Here is a 9,338-nt window from a genome sequence, read left to right as displayed (position 1 = left end):
ATTTTACTAACTCCTCTCTGCATGGAAATAGGTAGTACGAGTCCATCTCCATCAAATATAATTTTCAAAGTTGTACAATATAGCGTCACATAAATTAAAAGTAAAAAAGAGCCTACAATGAATTGTTTTGGGTATCGAATGCATAGTTTGCAACCCATCTCTGCGGTTCTGTCAAAGAATTTTCAGGCGGCAGTTTCATCTGGTCAGGGTTGACATGTGTCACTAAATTTTTGCTTCCAATGAGGAGTTGTGAAGGAGATTTCTTCATCACGCTACCAAAAACCTTCACCATATTATCACTGCCGTCGTTGTCCACACCGGCGTAACTGGAAAAATTTCTTTTAAGCCCGACCTCTTGGACGATACCAAAGCGTGTCGACAAATAGCTCTTTCCATGGCCCTTAATTGATCCATTTTTTACCAAGTATCCAGGAGGTCTAAAGCTCGGCTGCTGCAACATCATTGTTGGTCGTCCAATTAGGAGAGGTGGAGGCATCTCTGCGACTCCCATGTTCCTAGTCAAATTAACCCCACTAAGGGCTAGAGAATGAGAACTCGAGCTGAGGTGTAACCCATGTGTGGTTGTCAAATTTTTTGCCAACTCGTGACTAACGACCGATGAAGCCATATTCCTCCATGTGGCTCCATTGCCGATGCCCTGCGTGCAATAAAGGGTATTGATGCACCACTATTTTGTGGTACATCTTATGCTTAATTGAGTGGATTTTATCCACTATTTTCACACTTATTCATAGAATTTGCATGTTTTACATTTTCCTTCCTAATTTTGTGTTATGATTGGAAACATGCTTCTTTGGCCTTAATTTTGCTAATTTTAATCCTCTCTTATTGCCATTCGATGCCTTGATATGTGTGTTAAGTGATTTCAGGATTTACAGGGCAGGTATCCAAGTGAAGAAGAATGTACGCCAATATGTCCGAAGTACATTATTTTTTCTCATTTGAACATATATGCTAGTCTTTTTTTTAAGGGTTATTTAGGGCCAGGAAAAATTAATGTTGGTACGACCCATGGCATTCAGCATCACAATTTTAAAAATATAATTACAAATAGATGTCATGGGCCAAACCGCATCCAAAAATATTACAAAAAAGATGTGATGGGCCAAAAAAATATTATAGTCATTAAATAACACTTTGGAATCTTTATAACTAATAAGTAATAATTTTCTATACAAAAAAATTAATTTTTTTAGCCTGAAAAAATATTAAAATTTTTTTAAGATATTAAAATAACATTATAATAAGTAAAAACGAGCATATTTAAGTGGCTGAGAAATAAAATCCCAACTTCCATACATAGCACGTTCGTTTGTGTTTAATTAATTACTAGTTTATGTCTTGCCAAACTCTTAATCCATGCAATGGAGATACTTTAGTGAATTGCTGAAAAATCCGTTTGGCTTTCTTACTTGATAGTTTCTGTCCCACACATAATGGGAAAAAAAGATGTGGAGAAAATCGTAAACATGAATTAAATACAACAGTTATGACTACTGACCAAAGGTCGTCACTATATCTTCGATGATGGTATGCTTGACAAACTTTTGGAGCTACATCCTTCGCGGGATCACCAACAGGACACGCCTCCTCCTCGTCAGATATTGCAATGGGCATAGTCACCTTCTCTATAATCTTGGCACTTGCAATTTTGTTAGTATTCTCCTCAACACGGAGTAGCGTAGTATGCAGAAGCTCCATGCCGACCTCAATCTTGGCATGATGGGTTTAAAACAAATAAACTTTCATGGCTAATATATCCACCACAGTAGCAAGGTCCTTAATGACAGCGATGAGCTCCGAGTTGCACGTAACTTTAGCCTGCATTGATGAAGAAACATGACACAGTTCTTAGCATCATTTCTTGTATAACGACCAAGACATGACTTGGTTGGAAAAAATGTACTTACAATATCCAACGGCTGTGTGAGGGTGGCTCCTTGGGAAATCTCAGGTATTCCAATGTCTCTGTTTGTTAGAGAAGCATCGTCATTTCTGGAATGACTGAGTGGATCTCCATCGAAGATAAGTAAAGTAGGTAGAGTATGTTTGCTTCACAGCCTCTTTATAAAGGAAAATATTTTAATTTTAATTTTAATATGTCTTGCTGGCTTCTAGTGGTTTGACATTTGAGAGAGAAAAAATTTTCTTCATGATTCCTATTTTAAAGCTCGTATAGGCCACGGGAGCAGTATTTCCATTCCCAAGTAAGCGGGGCATCAGTTTAGGATAAAGATGCAGCGAGTAAGTTATCGAAACTATCTAATATGACTGTAGTAATTTGCAACTGTCAAAATCCATCTAATCAAAGCAGCCGATCAGAGGTTAATATCATCTATCGAGGGGGGACAAACCAAATTATTTTGAGATTTATTTTGATGGGAAGTTACACAGATTGCTTACGAATGGTAATTAGTATTGAGTTATGGTGCACGAAATTGTGATCAATACTTTTCAAAACATAAACAATCCCTAGTAATGGCTCCAAAGACTTGGTGCTCACTACCATGGCATAAACACAACTTCGCACAACTAACCAGCAAGTGCACTGGGTCGTCCAAGTAATAAACCTTACGCAAGTAAGGGTCGATCCCACGGAGATTGGTGGTATGAAGCAAGCTATGGTCATCTTGTAAATCTCAGTCAGGCAGACTCAAATGGGTATGGTGATGAACAAAAATAACATAAAAGATAAAGATAGAGATACTTATGTATATCATTGGTGTAAGAGCTTCAGACAAGCGTATGAAGATGCCTTCCCTTCTGTCTCTCTGCTTTCCTACTGTCTTCATCCAATCCTTCTTACTCCTTTCCATGGCAAGCTTATGCAAGGGTTTCACCGTTGTCAATGGCTACCTCCCATCCTCTCATTGGAAATACGTTCCTGATGCTCTGTCACAGCATCGGCTATCCATCTGTCGGTTCTCAATCAAGCCGGAATAGAATCCAGTGATTCTTTTGCGTCTGTCACTAACGCCCCGCCCTCAGGAGTTTGAAGCACGTCACAGTCATTCAATCATTGAATCCTACTCAGAATACCACAGACAAGGTTAGACCATCCGGATTCTCTTGAATGCCGCCATCAGTTCTTGCCTATACCACGAAGACTCTGATCTCACGGAATGGCTGGCTCGTTTGTCAGGCGAGCACTCGGTTGTCAGGCGATCAACCATGCATCATGCAATCAGAAATCCAAGAGATATTCACTAAGCCTCAGATGCTTGCAGAACAAGAATGGTTGTCAGTCACCTTGTTCATAGGTGAGAATGATGATGAGTGTCAATCATCACCTTCATCAAGTTGAAGAACAAGTGATATCTTGGACAAAGAACAAGCGGAATTGAATAGAAGAACAATAGTAATTGCATTAATACTCGAGGTACAGCAGAGCTCCACACCTTAATCTATGGTGTGTAGAAACTCCACCGTTGAAAATACATAAGAACAAGGTCTAGGCATGGCCGAATGGCCAGCCTCCCAAAGTGAGTTCAATCATCAAAACATGATCAAAAGACTCTCTATATTACAATAGTAAAAGGTCCTACTTATAGAAAACTAGTAGTCTAAGGTGTACAAAGATGAGTAAATGACATAAAAATCCACTTCCGGGCCCACTTGGTGTGTGCTTGGGCTGAGCAATGAAGCATTTTCGTGTAGAGACTCTTCTTGGAGTTAAACGCCAGCTTTTATGCCAGTTTGGGCGTTTAACTCCCAATTAGGTGCCAGTTCCGGCGTTTAACGCTGGAATTTCTGTAGGTGACTTTGAACGCCAATTTGGGCCATCAAATCTTGGGCAAAGTATGGACTATCATATATTGCTGGAAAGACCAGGATGTCTACTTTCCAACGCCGTTGAGAGCGCGCCAATTGGGCTTCTGTAGCTCCAGAAAATCCACTTCGAGTGCAGGGAGGTCAGAATCCAACAGCATCTGCAGTCCTTTTCAGTCTCTGAATCAGATTTTTGCTCAGGTCCCTCAATTTCAGCCAGAAAATACCTGAAATCACAGAAAAATACACAAACTCATAGTAAAGTCTAGAAAATTGAATTTTAACTAAAAACTAACAAAAATATACTAAGAACTCAACTAAAACTACTAAAAACATACTAAAAACAATGCCAAAAAGTGTACAAATTATCCGCTCATCACAACACCAAACTTAATTTGTTGCTTGTCCCCAAGCAACTAAAGATCAAATAAGATAAAAAGAAGAGAATATGCAATGAACTCCAAAAACATCTATGAAGATCAGTATTAATTAGATGAGCGGGGCTTTTAGCTTTTTGCCTCTGAACAGTTTTGGCATCTCACTCTATCCTTTGAAATTCAGAATGATTGGCTTCTTTAGGAACTCAGAATCCAGATAGTGTTATTGATTCTCCTAGTTAAGTATGATAATTCTTGAACACAGCTACTTATTGAGTCTTGGCCGTGGCCCAAAGCACTCTGTCTTCCAGTATTACCACCGGATACATACATGCCACAGACACATAATTGGGTGAACCTTTTCAGATTGTGACTCAGCTTTGCTAAAGTCCCCAACTAGAGGTGTCCAGGGTTCTTAAGCACACTCTTATTGCCTTGGATCACAACTCTTTTTCTTTCTTTTTCTTTCTTTTTCTATATTTTTTTTCGGTTTTTTTTTTCACTTGCTTCTCCTTTTTTTTTGTTTTCACTGCTTTTTCTTGCTTCAAGAATCATTTTTATGATTTTTCAGATCCTCAGTAACATGTCTCCTTTTTCATCATTCTTTCAAGAGCCAATATTCATGAACCACAAATTCAAAAGACATATGCACTGTTCAAGCATACATTCAGAGAACAAAAGTGTTGCCACCACATCAAAATGATTAAACTGTTATAAAATTCAAAATTCATGCAATTCTTTTCCTTTTCAATTAAGCACGTTTTTATTTTAAGAAAGGTGATGGATTCATAGGACATTCATAGCTTTAAGGCATAAACACTAAGACACTAATGATCATAAGACACAAATATGGATAAACATAAGCATAAAAATTCGAAAAACAGAAGAATAAAGAACAAGGAAATCAAGGAACGGGTCCACCTTAGTGATGGCGGCTCTTCCTTCCTCTTGAAGGTCCTATGGAGTGCTTGAGCTCCTCAATGTCTCTTCCTTGCCTTTGTTGCTCCTCTCTCATGATTCTTTGATCTTCTCTTATTTCATGGAGGAGAATGGAGTGTTCTTGGTGCTCCACCCTTAGTTGTCCCATGTTGGAACTCAATTCTCCTAGGGAGGTGTTTAGTTGCTCCCAATAGTTTTGTGGAGGAAAGTGCATCCCTTGAGGCATCTCAGGGATCTCATGATGAGAGGGGTCTCTTGTGTGCTCCATCCTTTTCTTGGTAATGGGCTTATCCTCATCAATGGTGATGTCTCCCTCTATGTCAACTCCAACTGAATAACAGAGGTGACAAATGAGGTGAGGGAAGGCTAACCTTGCTAAGGTAGAGGACTTATCCGCCACCTTGTAGAGTTCTTGGGCTATAACCTCATGAACTTCTACTTCTTCTCCAATCATGATGCTATGGATCATGATGGCCCGGTCTAAAGTAACTTCGGACCGGTTGCTAGTGGGAATGATTGAGCGTTGGATAAACTCCAACCATCCTCTAGCCACGGGTTTGAGGTCATGCCTTCTCAATTGAACCGGCTTGCCTCTTGAATCTCTCTTCCATTGTGCGCCCTCTTCACATATGATTGTGAGGACTTGGTCCAACCTTTGATCAAAGTTGACCCTTCTTGTGTAAGGATGTTCATCTCCTTGCATCATAGGCAAGTTGAACGCCACCCTCACACTTTCCGGACTAAAATCCAAGTATTTCCCCCGAACCATAGTAAGATAATTCTTTGGATCCGGGTTCATACTTTGATCATGGCTCTTGGTGATCCATGCATTGGCATAGAACTCTTGAACCATCAAGATTCCAACTTGTTGAATGGGGTTGGTAAGTACTTCCCAACCTCTTCTTTGGATCTCATGGCGGATCTCCGGATATTCACCCTTTTTGAGTGAAAAGAGGACCTCGGGAATCACCTTCTTCAAGGCCACAACTTCACAAAAGTGGTCTTGATGCACCCTTGAGATGAACCTATCCATCTCCCATGACTCGGAGGTGGAAGCTTTTGCCTTCCCTTTCCTCTTTCTAGAGGTTTCTCCGGCCTTGGATGCCATAATGGTTATGGAAAAACGAAAAAGCAACGCTTTTACCACACCAAACTTAAAATGTTTGCTCGTCCTCGAGCAAAAGAAGAAAGAAGAGAGTAGATGAAGAAGAAATGAGGAAGAGGGAGATGGTGGTGTATTCGGCCAAGGAGGGGGAGAAGTGGTTTGAATTTGAAGGGTGAGGTTGGTGGGGTTTTATGAAGGATGGATGTGAGTGGTGAAGAGAAAGATGGGATTTGATAGGTGAAGGGTTTTTGGGGAAGAGGTGTTGAGGTGATTGGTGAATGGGGGAAGAAGAGAGAGAGTGGTGGTGGGGTCCTGTGGGGTCCACAGATCCTGTGGTGTCAAGGAAAAGTCATCCCTGCACCAAATGTTGCTCAAAATCACGTTTTGAGGCATTTCTGGTGTTAAACGCCGGGCTGATGCCCATTCCTGGCGTTTAACGCCAGGTTCTTACCCTTTTCTGGCGTTTAACGCCAGTCTGGTGCCCCTTTCTGGCGTTAAACGCCCAGAATGGTGCCAGACTGGGCGTTAAACGCCCAACTGCTAGGTTTACTGGCGTTTGAACGCCAGCAACATCTTCCTCCAGGGTGTGCTGTTTTTCTTCCTGTTTTTCATTTTGTTTTTGCTTTTTTAATGGATTTTGTGACTTCTTATGATCATCAACCTACAAAAAACATAAAATAACAAAAGAAACTATATAAATTATAATCATTGGGTTGCCTCCCAATAAGCGCTTCTTTAATGTCAGTAGCTTGACAGAGAGCTCTCATGGAGCCTCACAGATACTCAGAGCAATGTTGGAACCTCCCAACACCAAACTTAGAGTTTGAATGTGGGGGTTCAACACCAAACTTAGAGTTTGGTTGTGGCCTCCCAACACCAAACTTAGAGTTTGACTGTGGGGGCTCTTCTTGACTCTGATTTGAGAGAAGCTCTTCATGCTTCATCTCTATGGTGACAGAGGGATATCCTTGAGCCTTAAACACAAAGGATTCTCCATTCACTTGAATGATCAGTTCACCTCCATCAACATCAATCACAGCCTTTGCTGTGGCTAGGAAGGGTCTGCCAAGGATGATGGTTTCATCCATGCACTTCCCAGTCTCTAGGACTATGAAATCAGTAGGGATGTAATGGTCTTCAATCTTAACCAAAACATTCTCTACAAGTCCATAAGCTTGTTTTCTTGAGTTGTCTGCCAACTCTAGTGAGATTTTTGCAGCTTGTACCTCAAAGATCCTTAGCTTCTCCATTACTGAGAGAGTTATGAGGTTTACACTTGACCCTAAGTCACACAGAGCCTTCTTGAAGGTCATGGTGCCTATGGTACAAGGTATGGAAAACTTCCCAGGGTCTTGTCTCTTTTGAGGTAGTTTCTGCCTAGACAAGTCATCCAGTTCTTTGGTGAGCAAAGGAGGTTCATCCTCCCAAGTCTCATTTCCAAATAACTTGTCATTTAGCTTCATGATTGCTCCAAGGTACTTAGCAACTTGCTCTTCAGTGACATACTCATCCTCTTCAGAGGAAGAATACTCATCAGAGCTCATGAAAGGCAGAAGTAGGTCCAATGGAATCTCTATGGTCTCATTTTGAGCCTCAGATTCCCATGGTTCCTCATTGGGGAACTCATTGGAGGCTAGTGCACGCCCATTGAGGTCTTCCTCAGTGGCGTTCACTTCCTCCCCTTCTTCTCCAAATTCGGCCATATTGATGGCTTTGCACTCTCCTTTTGGATTTTCTTCTGTGTTGCTTGGAAGAGTACTTGGAGGGAGTTCAGTAACCTCCTTGCTCAGCTGTCCCACTTGTCCTTCCAAATTCCTAATGGAAGACCTTGTTTCAGTCATGAAACTTTGAGTGGTTTTGATTAGATCAGAGACCATGGTTGCTAAGTCAGAGGGGTTCTGCTTAGAATTCTCTGTCTGTTGCTGAGAAGATGATGGAAAAGGTTTGCCATTGTTAAACCTGTTTCTTCCACCATTATTATTGAAACCTTGTTGAGGTCTCTCTTGATTCTTCCATGAGAGATTTGGGTGATTTCTCCATGAAGAATTATAGGTGTTTCCATAGGGTTCTCCTAGGTAATTCACCTCTTCCATTGAAGGGTTCTCAGGATCATAAGCTTCTTCCTCAGATGAAGCATCCTTGGTACTACTTGGTGCATTTTGCATTCCAGACAGACTTTGAGAAATCAAATTGACTTGTTGAGTCAATATTCTATTCTGAGCCAAAATGGCGTTCAGAGTATCAATCTCAAGAACTCCTTTCTTCTGACTTGTCCCATTGTTCACAGGATTTCTCTCAGAAGTGTACATGAATTGGTTATTTGCAACCATTTCAATGAGCTCTTGAGCTTCTGTAGGCGTCTTCTTCAGATGAAGAGATCCTCCAGCAGAGCTATCCAAGGACATCTTAGATAGTTCAGAGAGACCATCATAGAAAATACCTATGATGCTCCATTCAGAAAGCATGTCAGAAGGACATTTTCTGATCAATTGTTTGTATCTTTCCCAAGCTTCATAGAGGGATTCTCCATCCTTCTGTCTGAAGGGTTGGACTTCCACTCTAAGCTTACTCCATCTTTGTGGTGGAAAGAACTTTGCCAAGAAGGCATTGACTAGCTTTTCCCAAGAGTCCAGGCTTTCTTTAGGTTGAGAGTCTAACCATATTCTAGCTCTGTCTCTTACAGCAAAAGGGAATAGCATCAGTCTATAGACCTCAGGGTCTACCCCATTAGTCTTGACTGTGTCACAGATTTGCAAGAATTCAGCTAAGAACTGATGAGGATCTTCCATTGGAAGTCCATGGAACTTGCAATTCTGTTGCATTAGAGAAACTAATTGAGGGTTAAGCTCAAAGTTGTTTGCTCCAATGGCAGGGATAGAGATGCTTCTCCCATAAAAATCAGGAGTAGGTGCAGTAAAGTCACCCAGCACCTTCCTTGCATTGTTTGCATTATTGTTGTTTTCGGCTGCCATGTCTTCTTCTTCTTTGAAGAATTCGGTCAGGTCCTCTAAAGAGAGTTGTGCTTTGGCTTCTCTTAGTTTTCTCTTCAAGGTCCTTTCGGGTTCAGGGTCAGCTTCAACAAGAATGCCTTTGTCTCTGCTCCTGCTCATATGAAAGAGAAGAGAACA

At 41.0% G+C, this 9,338-nt stretch overlaps 1 non-coding gene across 1 annotated transcript; it reads left to right on the top strand.

Annotated features, from left to right (window-relative positions):
* Positions 1-8,669: 8,669 nt before the first annotated feature.
* On the top strand, positions 8,670-8,777 carry LOC130970996 (small nucleolar RNA R71). Its single transcript, XR_009082236.1, has one exon. It is a non-coding gene; the product is annotated as a small nucleolar RNA R71 (small nucleolar RNA).
* Positions 8,778-9,338: the final 561 nt, after the last annotated feature.

This window comes from Arachis stenosperma, chromosome 3 (genome assembly GCF_014773155.1).
Source record: "Arachis stenosperma cultivar V10309 chromosome 3, arast.V10309.gnm1.PFL2, whole genome shotgun sequence".
Lineage (NCBI taxonomy): Eukaryota > Viridiplantae > Streptophyta > Magnoliopsida > Fabales > Fabaceae > Arachis > Arachis stenosperma.
This window is presented reverse-complemented; position numbering and strand designations above follow the sequence as displayed.